Source organism: Fukomys damarensis, unplaced genomic scaffold, assembly GCF_012274545.1.
Source record: "Fukomys damarensis isolate Sample0158 unplaced genomic scaffold, DMR_v1.0_HiC HiC_scaffold_8, whole genome shotgun sequence".
Classification (NCBI taxonomy): Eukaryota; Metazoa; Chordata; class Mammalia; order Rodentia; family Bathyergidae; genus Fukomys; species Fukomys damarensis.
In genome coordinates this window covers 5,941,681-5,952,507 of record NW_022900920.1, presented here as the reverse complement: position 1 = coordinate 5,952,507, position 10,827 = coordinate 5,941,681, and the positions used below count along the sequence as shown (strand labels likewise).

The 10,827-nt window shown below is 43.3% G+C and overlaps 1 long non-coding RNA gene and 1 other non-coding gene across 2 annotated transcripts; one reads left to right on the top strand and one right to left on the bottom strand.

Moving 5' to 3' along the window:
- Nucleotides 1-213: 213 nt before the first annotated feature.
- On the bottom strand, nt 214-320 carry LOC117285336. The gene has a single exon (XR_004516339.1). It is a non-coding gene; the product is annotated as a U6 spliceosomal RNA (small nuclear RNA).
- An 8,939-nt stretch (nt 321-9,259) lies between these two features.
- LOC104859574 lies at nt 9,260-10,625 on the top strand. The gene is made up of 3 exons (XR_779440.2): nt 9,260-9,494; nt 9,662-9,813; nt 10,307-10,625. It is a non-coding gene; the product is annotated as an uncharacterized LOC104859574 (long non-coding RNA).
- Nucleotides 10,626-10,827: the final 202 nt, after the last annotated feature.

Below are 10,827 nucleotides of genomic sequence, written 5' to 3'. Positions count from 1 at the left end.
ATGGGGAAAAAATGAGAACCAAGACCTGTCGTGTAAAGGTACAAGATCCCAATGATGAATAAGGCTGTACTGTATCTTAGAAAGTACCAATAAACTCAATAAGATACAAAAAAGAGTATGGCCTCTACGTGCATCCATTTAGCTATAAATGTCTCTAGTTTCTCCTTCTTTATGGCTGAATAGTGCTCCATTTTATAGAAAAACCACATCTTCAAAAATATGGAACGCTTCACGAATTTGTGTGTCATCCTTGCCCAGGGGTCATTCTAATCTTCTCTGTAATGTTCCGATTTTAGTATGTGTGCTGCCAAAGCAAGCACTCCCATCACTTTCTAATCAGATCCCTATCTCATAGGATAGTGAACAGGACAGGGACTAAGGTGTGGAGATATCAAAAGTATATTCCTGGCCCTGACTATCTCATGCCTTGGCTGCCCTGCTGGCTGGTGGCTGGGCACCCTGCTTACCTGCAGGGTCTGCACAGCACAGTTACTCCACCTACACCTCCCAGCAGGTGCGTGTGGGCTCTTGGCAGGCCTGCTCCAGCTCTGTACCACACCAAGAACCCCCACCACATCTACCTGCGAGGGACCCCAAGGCAGCTGTTCTCACACCTGAGTGTGGTTTGGAGCCAGAAGATCCACATCCAGGGACTACCTCCACATTGAGTGTTAGGCAGGCCTGGACCCCTTCTCCACCAGAACCAGGCTACAGCCAATGTCCAATGGTTTCTGGTAGATCCAAGATGTTTGTCAGAATGGGAGCTGGTGGTGTCTTATCAGGGGGAAGGTTGCCATCTGTGCTGGGGTTTCTGGAGCAGAGATGCACAGGTGTTTCACTCTGGCCTCTTTCTGACACCCCCCCCCATATTTTATTGTGTGGTTCTTCGTTGTTGTCATCATTATGTTCTTTTGCCTTTGATAAACAAAAGATGGTATCTGTTGGAGGCTTGTATGAAGTGGGAATTACTCTGGCCCCACGTAATGCAACTAAAAAGTGGCAAAGATTCTGGCTGTCCTTGTACTTTCCACAGGGAACATTCTGAGAATAGGATGGGCTACCTGGTTGTACCCCAGACTCACCAACCATGTTCTCAAATCAAATCTCCCTTTAAAACACACCTCACACCCAGGCAGTGTCCGAGACTGGGCTGCAGTTTTGCAGAGTTTTCTCTATAGAGGAACCTCCGTAAAAACTGAGGTGAGACCAGGGCCTGGATGTCTGTCTATGAACCTGTGGTGCTGAGGGGTTCAAAGAAACATGAAATACAATGACAGAGAGGAAAGTAAAGACTGACCATAACTAATGACAGACGCAGGTCAGGATCTTAGCGCAGTCAGATTGTTAGTTTCAACTCAAAAGAAAAACATCTTATGTCTTAAACACATTTTAAGTCTGATATTTTATATTTAATGAAAATAATGCATAATTGAGTAATTAGTTTGTAGCCACTGCTAAAATAGGTCATAATTGCTACTAGGATGCCCACAGTTCTTTGTGTCCAATAGTCATACAGAGGCTATAGTTTCCTGAATGCACCAGGTCTCTCTGATGACTCTTGTGTGTGTGGCCCATGGCTTCATTCTTCCTGAGCTGGGAACCAGGTTCCCTTGCCTCCTGGTGAGATGAGGGTTAAAGTCAGTCCTGCACCACGGCAGGGAGGCTTAATTTAGTAGGAGCTACAGTTCTCAGTGTACTCACGCTAATTGCACTCAGAGCAAGCATAGCCAGGTGACATTATGCATGCTGTGAGAGCTGCCGAGCTGGAGTGTTCCCCAATTCAGCCACTGCTATTCCTTTATAATTATTTATTTTTAGTTAAACATGCATGTAGCTCAAAATGTGAAAGAAAATCCCAGTGGTCAGCTTCTTATCTGTGTAACCAGTGATGTACACAGGAAGAGAGTCAGATGGAGAGATTGCCTGGTCTTCACCTACCTACCCACCCTGGCTGCCCAAAGTCAAGTGACGCTTTGCCCAAAGGCTCTCTGAAATTGGCCAAATAAGATTGCAACAGGGTATGATCACTCTTGAGAGTCTGCTGGATGTCTCCCACTGGACTGGACTCACTGGGCAGTATAGCCTCATTACGATATGGAACTGCAGGGTAGAAGGCTCGCAGCTGGGTCCTAGGGCAGGTCTGCTCACCCTTAAAGCCAAATGTCCTTCATTGCAGGTGGTCTGGGTAGCAAGACATCTGCAGACATGTACAGCATGTGTTCTCTGGCATGGTAAGTTGCTGCTGTATGTAAGACATGGGTTCCCACTCTTTGTGAGGCCCTTGGGTGGCGCCTAACAGGAGGAGTTTCAGGTGTCTTCATAGAGTTAAAAAAATTTTTAAAAAGTTTGTTGGGTTTTCAAAATCACCTTATTTAAAAAAGGATTTAGGGCAGCTGTTGAAGAAACAGGAACAAAAAAAATGAGAAAGGAGAGCTGTTATGGTCTTTTAAATTAAATTTATTGGCACATTTTAGGTATACAATATAATGACATTCATCACTGGAAATTTATACCTCTACATAATATATCTTGATTCTTATTTTTCCCCATTCCCCTGCCCTCCCTTCAACCCTTCTACCCCTTCCTATTTACAAAGACTTTGTTTCCACTTTCTCCTTTTCTCATATTGTCCATTCCCTTCTTTTCTTTCCCCTACTCTTCCCATTTCCCCTTCCCCTCTGGACCTTTTCTTCCTACTCCACATTATCTGTTATGCCTTTTGATCCTGATTTATACTTTCAGTTTCTCACACCATAGAAACTATTTGTTATTTACATATGTCTGTTCTCTTTATTTCACCTGAGTATCGCTGCAACGTGCATCCATTGAGCTATAAATGTCTCTAATTTCTCATTCTTTATGGCTGAGTAGTACTCCATTTTTTTTTAACCCACGTTTTCTTTATCCAGTCTCCAGTTGATGGGCAATTGGGCTGCTTCCAAATTTTAGCTACTACAGACTATGAACATGGGTGCACATATGTTGCTGTGGTATGATTCTTTTTAATTCTTTTGGGAAGATACCCAGCAGGGAAATAGCTGGGTCAAATGTGACCTCTAATAGTAGTTCTTTGAGGTGTCTCCATACTGATTTCCACAGTGGTTGCACCAGTCTACACTCACACAAACAGTGGAGCAGGATTCCTTTTTTCCCGTAGCCCCCCCAGCAATCGTTATTTGGTTGATTTCATGATAGTAACCATTCTTTCTGGGGCGAGGTGGAATCTCAGCATTGTTTTCATTTGCATCTCTCGAATTCCCAATGATGTTGAACATTTTTCCATGTTTATTTGCTATTTTTATTTTTTGTCTTTATTTCAGGTGCCCATTTTTGGATTGGGTCTTTAAATTTGGGAGGTCAAGGGGGTGAAGGGAGGGCAGAGGTAAGGGGAAAAAATGAGAATCAAGACTTGCCATGTAAAGGTACATGATCCCAACAATGAATGTAACTGTACTGTATCCCTAAAATGTATCAATAAACTCAATAAAATTAAAAAAAAATAAAAATAAATAAATTTGGGAGGTCTGATTTTTTAAAGTTCTATATGTATTCTAGATAGTGGACCTTTGTCTGAGGAACAACTGGTGAAAAATTCTTCCCACAATTGTGGGTTGTCTGTTCACACTGGTAGTTTCTCTTGCTGTGCAGAAGCTTTCTCATAAGAAGAGATCCCACTTGTTGATTCTCTGTGCAAGTTCATGGGCAACTGAGGTTTGGTTCATAAAATCTTTTCCTACACCAGTGTCTTCAAGAGTTCTACCCAACTTCTCTTCCAGCTGGTTTAGTGTTTCTGTTTTGATATTTAGATCTTTAATCAATTTTTATTTCAGTTTAGTGCATGGTGAGAGATATAGGACTAGTCTTAATCTTTGGCAAGTTGAAACCCAATTTTTCCAGCACCATTTATTAAAGAGGCTATCTTTCCTACAGTGAGGGTGTTTGACTCTTTTGTCAAAGATAAGGTGGCTAAGTGAGTCTGGAGTTGTTTTTGATCCTCAGGTCTGTTTCTTTGCCAGTACCATGCTGTTTCATCACAGTAGCTTTGTAGTATAGTTTCAACTTGGGAATTGTGATGTCACTACCTTTATTGCCTAGAATTTCTTTTGCTATTCTAGGTCTCTGTTCCAAATGAAATTTTGGATTGTTTTCTCAAGGCCTGTGAAGTATGAAGCTGGAATTTCTATTGGGATTGCATTAAATCTATATAGCAGTTCTGGAAGTATGGCCATTTTTACTACATTGGCTCTTCCCACCCAGGAGCAAGGGGTGTCTTTCTACTTTCTGATATCCTCTTCCATCTCTTTTTTCAGAGTGCTATAGTTTTCAGAGTAGATGTCTTTGATTTCTTTCATTAGGTTGATTCCTAGGTATTTCACTTTTGGGAGATGCTATCATAAAGGGAGTTGTTTCTCCAGTTCCTCTTTCAGTAAGTCTGTTGTTCATGCACAGGAAAGCTATTGATTTTTGTGTGTTGATCTTGTACCCAGCTACTCTACTGAATTTGGTTGTTAAGTCTAGAAGATTTTTGGAGGAGTTCTTGGGGTGTTCTATATAGAGTATCATATTGTCTACAAATAATGCCAATTTAACTTCTTTGTTTCCTATCTTTGTTCCTTTTATTTCTTTTTCATGTCCATTGCTATGGCTAATGTTTCCAAAAATATATTGAACAGGAGTGGTGATAGTGGACATATTTGTCTTATTCCTGGTTTTAGTGTGAAGAATTTCAGTTTTTGACCACTTAGTATGATATTGGCTGTTGGTTTTTCGTAGATGGCTTTTATCAGATTGAGGTAGAGACCATCTATTCAAATTGTCTATAGGGTTTTTATCATGAATGTGTGTTGGATTTGTTAAACACTTTTTCTGTATCTATTGAGATGATCATATGCGTTTTGTCCTTGGCTCTATTCATATCATGTATTACACTTATTGATTTGCATATGTTGAATCATCCCTGCACCCCAGGATGAATCTCACTTGATCCAGGTGTATGATCTTCTTGATGATCTCAATTCTGTTTGCCAGTATCTTGCTGAGGAATTTTACATCTATGCTCATTAGTGAGATTGGCCTATAGTTCCTTTAGTTCCTTTTTTTTGTTTTGTTTTGTTTTGTTTTGTTTTGTTTTTGGTTGAGTCTTTCTTTGCTTTTGGGATCAAGGTGATGCTTGCTTACAGGAATGGATTTGGGAGTATTGCTTCCCTTTCAATTTCACTGAAGAGTTTAAACAGTAGTGACAATAGTTCTTCTCTGAATGTCTTATAGAATTCAGCAGTGAAGCCATCAGGACCAAGTCTTTTCTTAGTTGGTAAGTCTTTAATTACATTTCAGTTTTGTTGATTAATATTGTGCTGTTTAGAATTTTTAGATCATCTTTGTTCAACTTTGGTAATTCATATGTATCGAGGAATTTGTTCATTTCTTCTGTGTTTTCCATATTATTGGCATATAAGTTCTCAAAGTAGGTATTGATGATCCTCTGTATTTCTTCTGGGTCTGATGGAATTTTACTCTTTTCATTTCTAATTGCATGGATTTGGATCTTTTCTTTCCTTTTTTGATATGGTTGGCTGAGGTTTTGTTTATTGTTTCAAAGAACCAACTCTTTGATTCATTGATTTGTTCTGTATCATTCTTTTAGCCTCCATTGCATTGATTTCTGCTCTAATCTTTATAATTTCCTCCCTTGTATGAGCTTTGCATTTGTCCTGCTCTTTTTTTTTTTTCTTTTCTTTTTTAGGTACCAGGGCTTGAACTCAGGTTCTTGTGCTTTCAAGGTAGGTGGCAGAACCACTGAGCTAAATCCCCAGCCCACCACTCTTCTTTTTCTATAGGTTTGAGGTTTAGAATCAGGTTGTTTATTTGAGCTGGCTGTTTTCCTAATATGAGTATTCACTGCTATGAAATTGCCTCATAAGACTGCTTTCATTGTGTCTTATGGTTTATATCTAGCTGTCCCCAATAAACCTCACACATTCATAAGTGGGGCTTTTGGGAACTGACTGGAGTATCATGAAGGTATTATACTCATCAGTCCACTGAGAAGTGTATAGCTAAATGTGATTGGGAAAGTAAAGCCTAGGTAGAAGAGGTGGGTCAGTGAGGCCAGCTCCCTCCCTCCTTCCTTGATCTCTCTCTCTCTGCTTGGACCAATTGACTATGGACTGAAACCTCTATAAACTGTGATTCAAAATAAGCCTTTCTGAATGGTTGCTATCATGAAATCCACAAACAACAATTGCTGGTGGGGCTGTGGGAAAAAGGAATCCTGCTCCACTGTTTGTGTGAGTGTAGACTGGTGCGACCACCGTGGAAATCAGTATGGAGACACCTCAAAGAACTACTACTAGAGGTCGCATTTGACCCCGCTATTTCCCTGCTGGGTGTCTTCCCAAAAGAATTAAAAAGAATCATACCACAGCAACATATGTGCACCCATGTTCATAGTCTGTAGTAGCTAAAATTTGGAAGCAGCCCAATTGCCCATCAACTGGAGACTGGATAAAGAAAACATGGGTTAAAAAAATGGAGTACTACTCAGCCATAAATGAGAAATTAGAGACATTTATAACTCAATGGATGCACTTTGCAGTGATACTCAGGTGAAATAAAGAGAACAGACATATGTAAATAACAAATAGTTTCTATGGTGTGAGAAACTGAAAGTATAAATCAGGATCAAAAGGCATAACAGATAATGTGGAGTAGGAAGAAAGGTCCAAAGGGGAAGGGGAAATGGGAAGAGTAGGGGAAAGAAAAGAAGGGAATGGACTTAATATGAGAAAAGGAGAAAGTGGAAACAAAGTCTTTGTAAATAGGAAGGGGTAGAAGGGTTGAAGGAAGGGCAGGGGAGTGGGGAAAAATAAGAATCAAGATATATTATGTAGAGGTATAAATTTCCATTGATCAGTGGGGAGTTGTGGCACACACCCGTAATCCCAGCACTCAGGAGGCTGAGGCAGGAGGATCACTGAGACTTCGAGCCTTAGCTACATAATGAGTTCCAAGTCAGCCTCAACTACATAGTGAGAAGGGTCTCAAAAAAAATTTCTTTTCCAGTGATGAATGTCATGATATTGTATAACTAAAATGTACCAATAAAATTAATAAAAATATAAGCCTTTCCTTCTTTAATTTGTGGGTGTCAGGTATTATATCCCAGAGATAAGAAGTAAGACAGAAGCCAAAGAAGAGGCGCATAGGTCTCCTGGTGGCCCTGTGTCATGTGTAACATCACTGAAGTAGCAAAGCCATCTCCCCAGCAGCCAGCTGTCACATATAGGTAGCTTTGTAGATGAGATGTTGACCACTATGGTGTCCCCCAGTTCCAATCTCAGTCCAGACCTGCATAATTGGCAGAGTTATTTGAGCTGTGCCCAGCCCGCTGGCTGAGGCCTCCTTCCTGTCCATCCTGATAGGTCCTGCATTGAGCTCTACTGTAGGTGTGGAGGGACTGGGCTTAAATGGGGCCAGCTGCATGGCTTCCCTCTGTGATGAGCCAAGAGATCTATGCTATGTGTGTTCCATGGGAGCACTGACCTAAGTGGTCACAAGAAGTGAGCCATATGGCCCTGCACAGACTGTGGTGCCCATAGCCATGTTCTCCAAGACCTTGGGGCAATACTCAGTCATGTGCTTAGTCACCTTCCAGCCAGGATGTGGTTGTGTCAAACCCTGCAGGCCGGGTGTACATAAGATGACACAGGAGTCAGGGACCTGAGTCTCAGGTGTAGCTGCTCTGGCTAAAGCCAGGAGCCCATGTGGAGTGAGACATAGCAGTAGATCCAGAAGGCCAGCTGTGAGCTTGCTGGGCAGTGTGTGTTGCAGCTCAGGATGCAGGATGGGGCAGCACAGCTCTTCTTCTGGAATAGAAATACAGCCAGCAGCTTCTGGGTCAGTGGCTGCTACCCATCAACAGCGTGTGGCCAGGTAGCAGTGGCTGTTCTGTGGGTGGGAGAAGCCACACCTGAGCCCTGGTATCCCATTGGCAAAGTAGGTTGCCTCTGCTTGAACTGAGAACTCCAAATTTTTTTCCTTTAAGACCACATGTTAGTATTCTTATTGCTGTTATTTTTATATCCAGGCTGAGTTTCATAAACTTTGAGGGAAAACAATGCTAAAGTGTGAAAGAGACAAAAGGGATCAGGGTGCATCAGACTCAGGGAAAGAAGGTGTAGCCCCCACACTGTCCTGCAGCCTCCAACCTCTGGACTTGGGGCCTCTTTGAGTCCAGGGCCTACTGCACTGAAAAGCTGGGTGGGGCCAGGCTTGGCACCCCCCCCCAAGGGAAACATCCTTATCATGCCCAGAAATCCACAGATGCCTTGATTTTACATGGTACATATGAGCCATAAACCTGCTAGGGTTTTCCTCTGGGTTAGAAACACCAGCAGAGCACATGTCTATCAAGTAGCCACAGCCATCACATTGGAACACATCCAGGAGGGAGCACTACTATGAAAAATCACCATGAATTGCTCTGTAGGTTGCCTCTCAGAGTGATTCAAATTTAAATATTCTCAAACAAGTTTCCTAAAGCTTTATGAGAAAAATACTCTTAACTGCCTACAAAACAAAAATGAATAGCCCATCAGGCTAGTACAGTGATGGCGAGCCTTTTAGAGACTGAGTGCCCAAACTGCAATCCAAAACCCACTTATTTATCACAAAGTGTCAACACTACAATTAAACCTGGATGATCGGCTACTGGGCTGATGCTGGGGGGACTTGGCTCATGTGCCAACAGAGAGGGTTCTGCATGCCCACTGCAGCACACAGGCCATAGATTTGACCACTGGGCTAGTACAAAGACTTGCTGATATTTATATGAACACAGGCCAGTGCTAAGAGAATGAGCGAGACTCTCCAGAGCTGAAGAATGTCCTCTGAACAGGGGTGTTCAGGAAGATAGGCCTCAGAAAGTGAGGGCTGCCATGTGAGGTAGCCAAGGACCATGTGGATTCCATACTGATAGCTCCTGACATGAGCTGTCACTATGGCTCTGTTTACCTAGGAGAATCTGCTGCACACCAGGCGCTTACAGTCTTATGCTGTCTTGACCAAAGGATACCCTGGCTCTCTGGTATTCCTTCTGTGCAGTGACTCACAGCTCAGAATCACCATAGGTTTGGGTCTGGCTTGATGGCCTGGACATTCAGGCTGGGGATGGGTCCTTGTTTTCAGAAGGCAGACAGTCCCCATGGTCATTGGTATCTACAGTGATCTACAAGAAACACGCCTTGAAGGGAATGCCTGTATGTCTGTGAGTTGGGATTGTACAACATAATTTCTCCTAACAAGAATCCAGTACTTCCTTCCAAATGAGGGCCACATCTCCCCTTCATTGCTCTGATTATTGAGTCATTACCATGGGCCCTTTGTGACTTTGGTGCCATGTTGAGGACATCATCTCCGTGTATCTTAGGTCTCCACTCCCATGGATGTACTTCCCACCAGACTGCTGCAAGGGTGTGGTATTGTGAGCTGCTCAGGTGGGTCCTGCAGAGCCAGGGTGCAGTGTGTCCTCAGGGTGGGTGGTCTGCTCAGAGGGAGTGATGGTCCAGACATGCTCAGATATTCTCTGAGCATCCCCTACAACATGGAAAGCACTGATATCAGTACAACAGGACAGAAAGCCACTGCTCATTCTTCGCTTGAGGTCTCCCAGGGTCACCTCAAAATGATAGCCCTGCTGGTTACACTCTCCTTCCCTGAGCACTGGAAGACGCCAGCAGCTCTACTATAGCAGCTCAGACAGAGATGAAGAATCAGGGAGAGGAGCAGCTTGTCAATGAAGATAGAAAGCCACAGGTGAGAAGCAAGAAAGATGACTGGGAACAATCAAGATTTCTGGGCAAAGACAGAAAGATGTTTGTAGAGACTGAAGGCGCAGGCCACAGTGGGACGTTGGCCCACTCCCCACAGGTCTTTACACATGTGGGGCAAATAGATTCCATATTTGGTGACAGAGACTCAGTGGGAAGAAGCTACTCTGTAGTAACATGGAAAAGGTGCTGGTTGTGGGCACCCTTGGATTAGGTAGGGTAGGGTGGAAATCATGAGAGTGCAAAGGACTCTGGAAGGGACATAAAACACTGAAAGGGGCAAAGAATGCTGGGAGGGGACAAAGCAAGGCAGGAACCCCAGTAGGAAAATGGCCGTCTAGCTCCCTTCTAACACCCGCCTGTGCCTCAGACAGTCAGGGGTGATTGCCACCGTCCTGGAAGCGGCTCCCTTGGGAACCCGTACCCATGTATAGTCATAGTTTCATCTTTCCTTGGGGACTTCCACATTCACACCACAGGAAACGGGGAGCCTGTCAGAAGTGAGCCCACTTGGCCAGAGATAAAGCAATGCCACTCCCCCCAGAGGCTGGAAAAACACTCTCTGTGGAGACACCTGAAGGTTAGGAGCAACGTTTAGAAGCATTTCTCACCCCAGAGGAGAGACACCCTGGGTGTTGTGCAGAACTTTCTTCAGACTTCAGAATCCGCTCATCTAGCAAAGCAAACTCTTTTTGTAGCCTCTGGGCCTACAAATACAACTGTTTGTTTTACCTGTCCAGGCCCTGAAGTTTTGATCCAAGACAGCATTTCTACTTGATCCTCTTTGTAGAATAAAGGCAGTGGTAAAATCATCTCCTTGGAATCCTGTGGCCTTTTTACCTAAACAGAATGTGGGAAACGACTCACCTGGTGTCATACCCATGCTGACTTAGTGGTGGACAGATTCTGAACATCCCAAGCTCTGACTCAGACGTTTTCTTCAAAAACCTGTTGCCACCTTCAAAAAAACCCAAGTTATCCAAAGAGTGGTCCTCTCAGA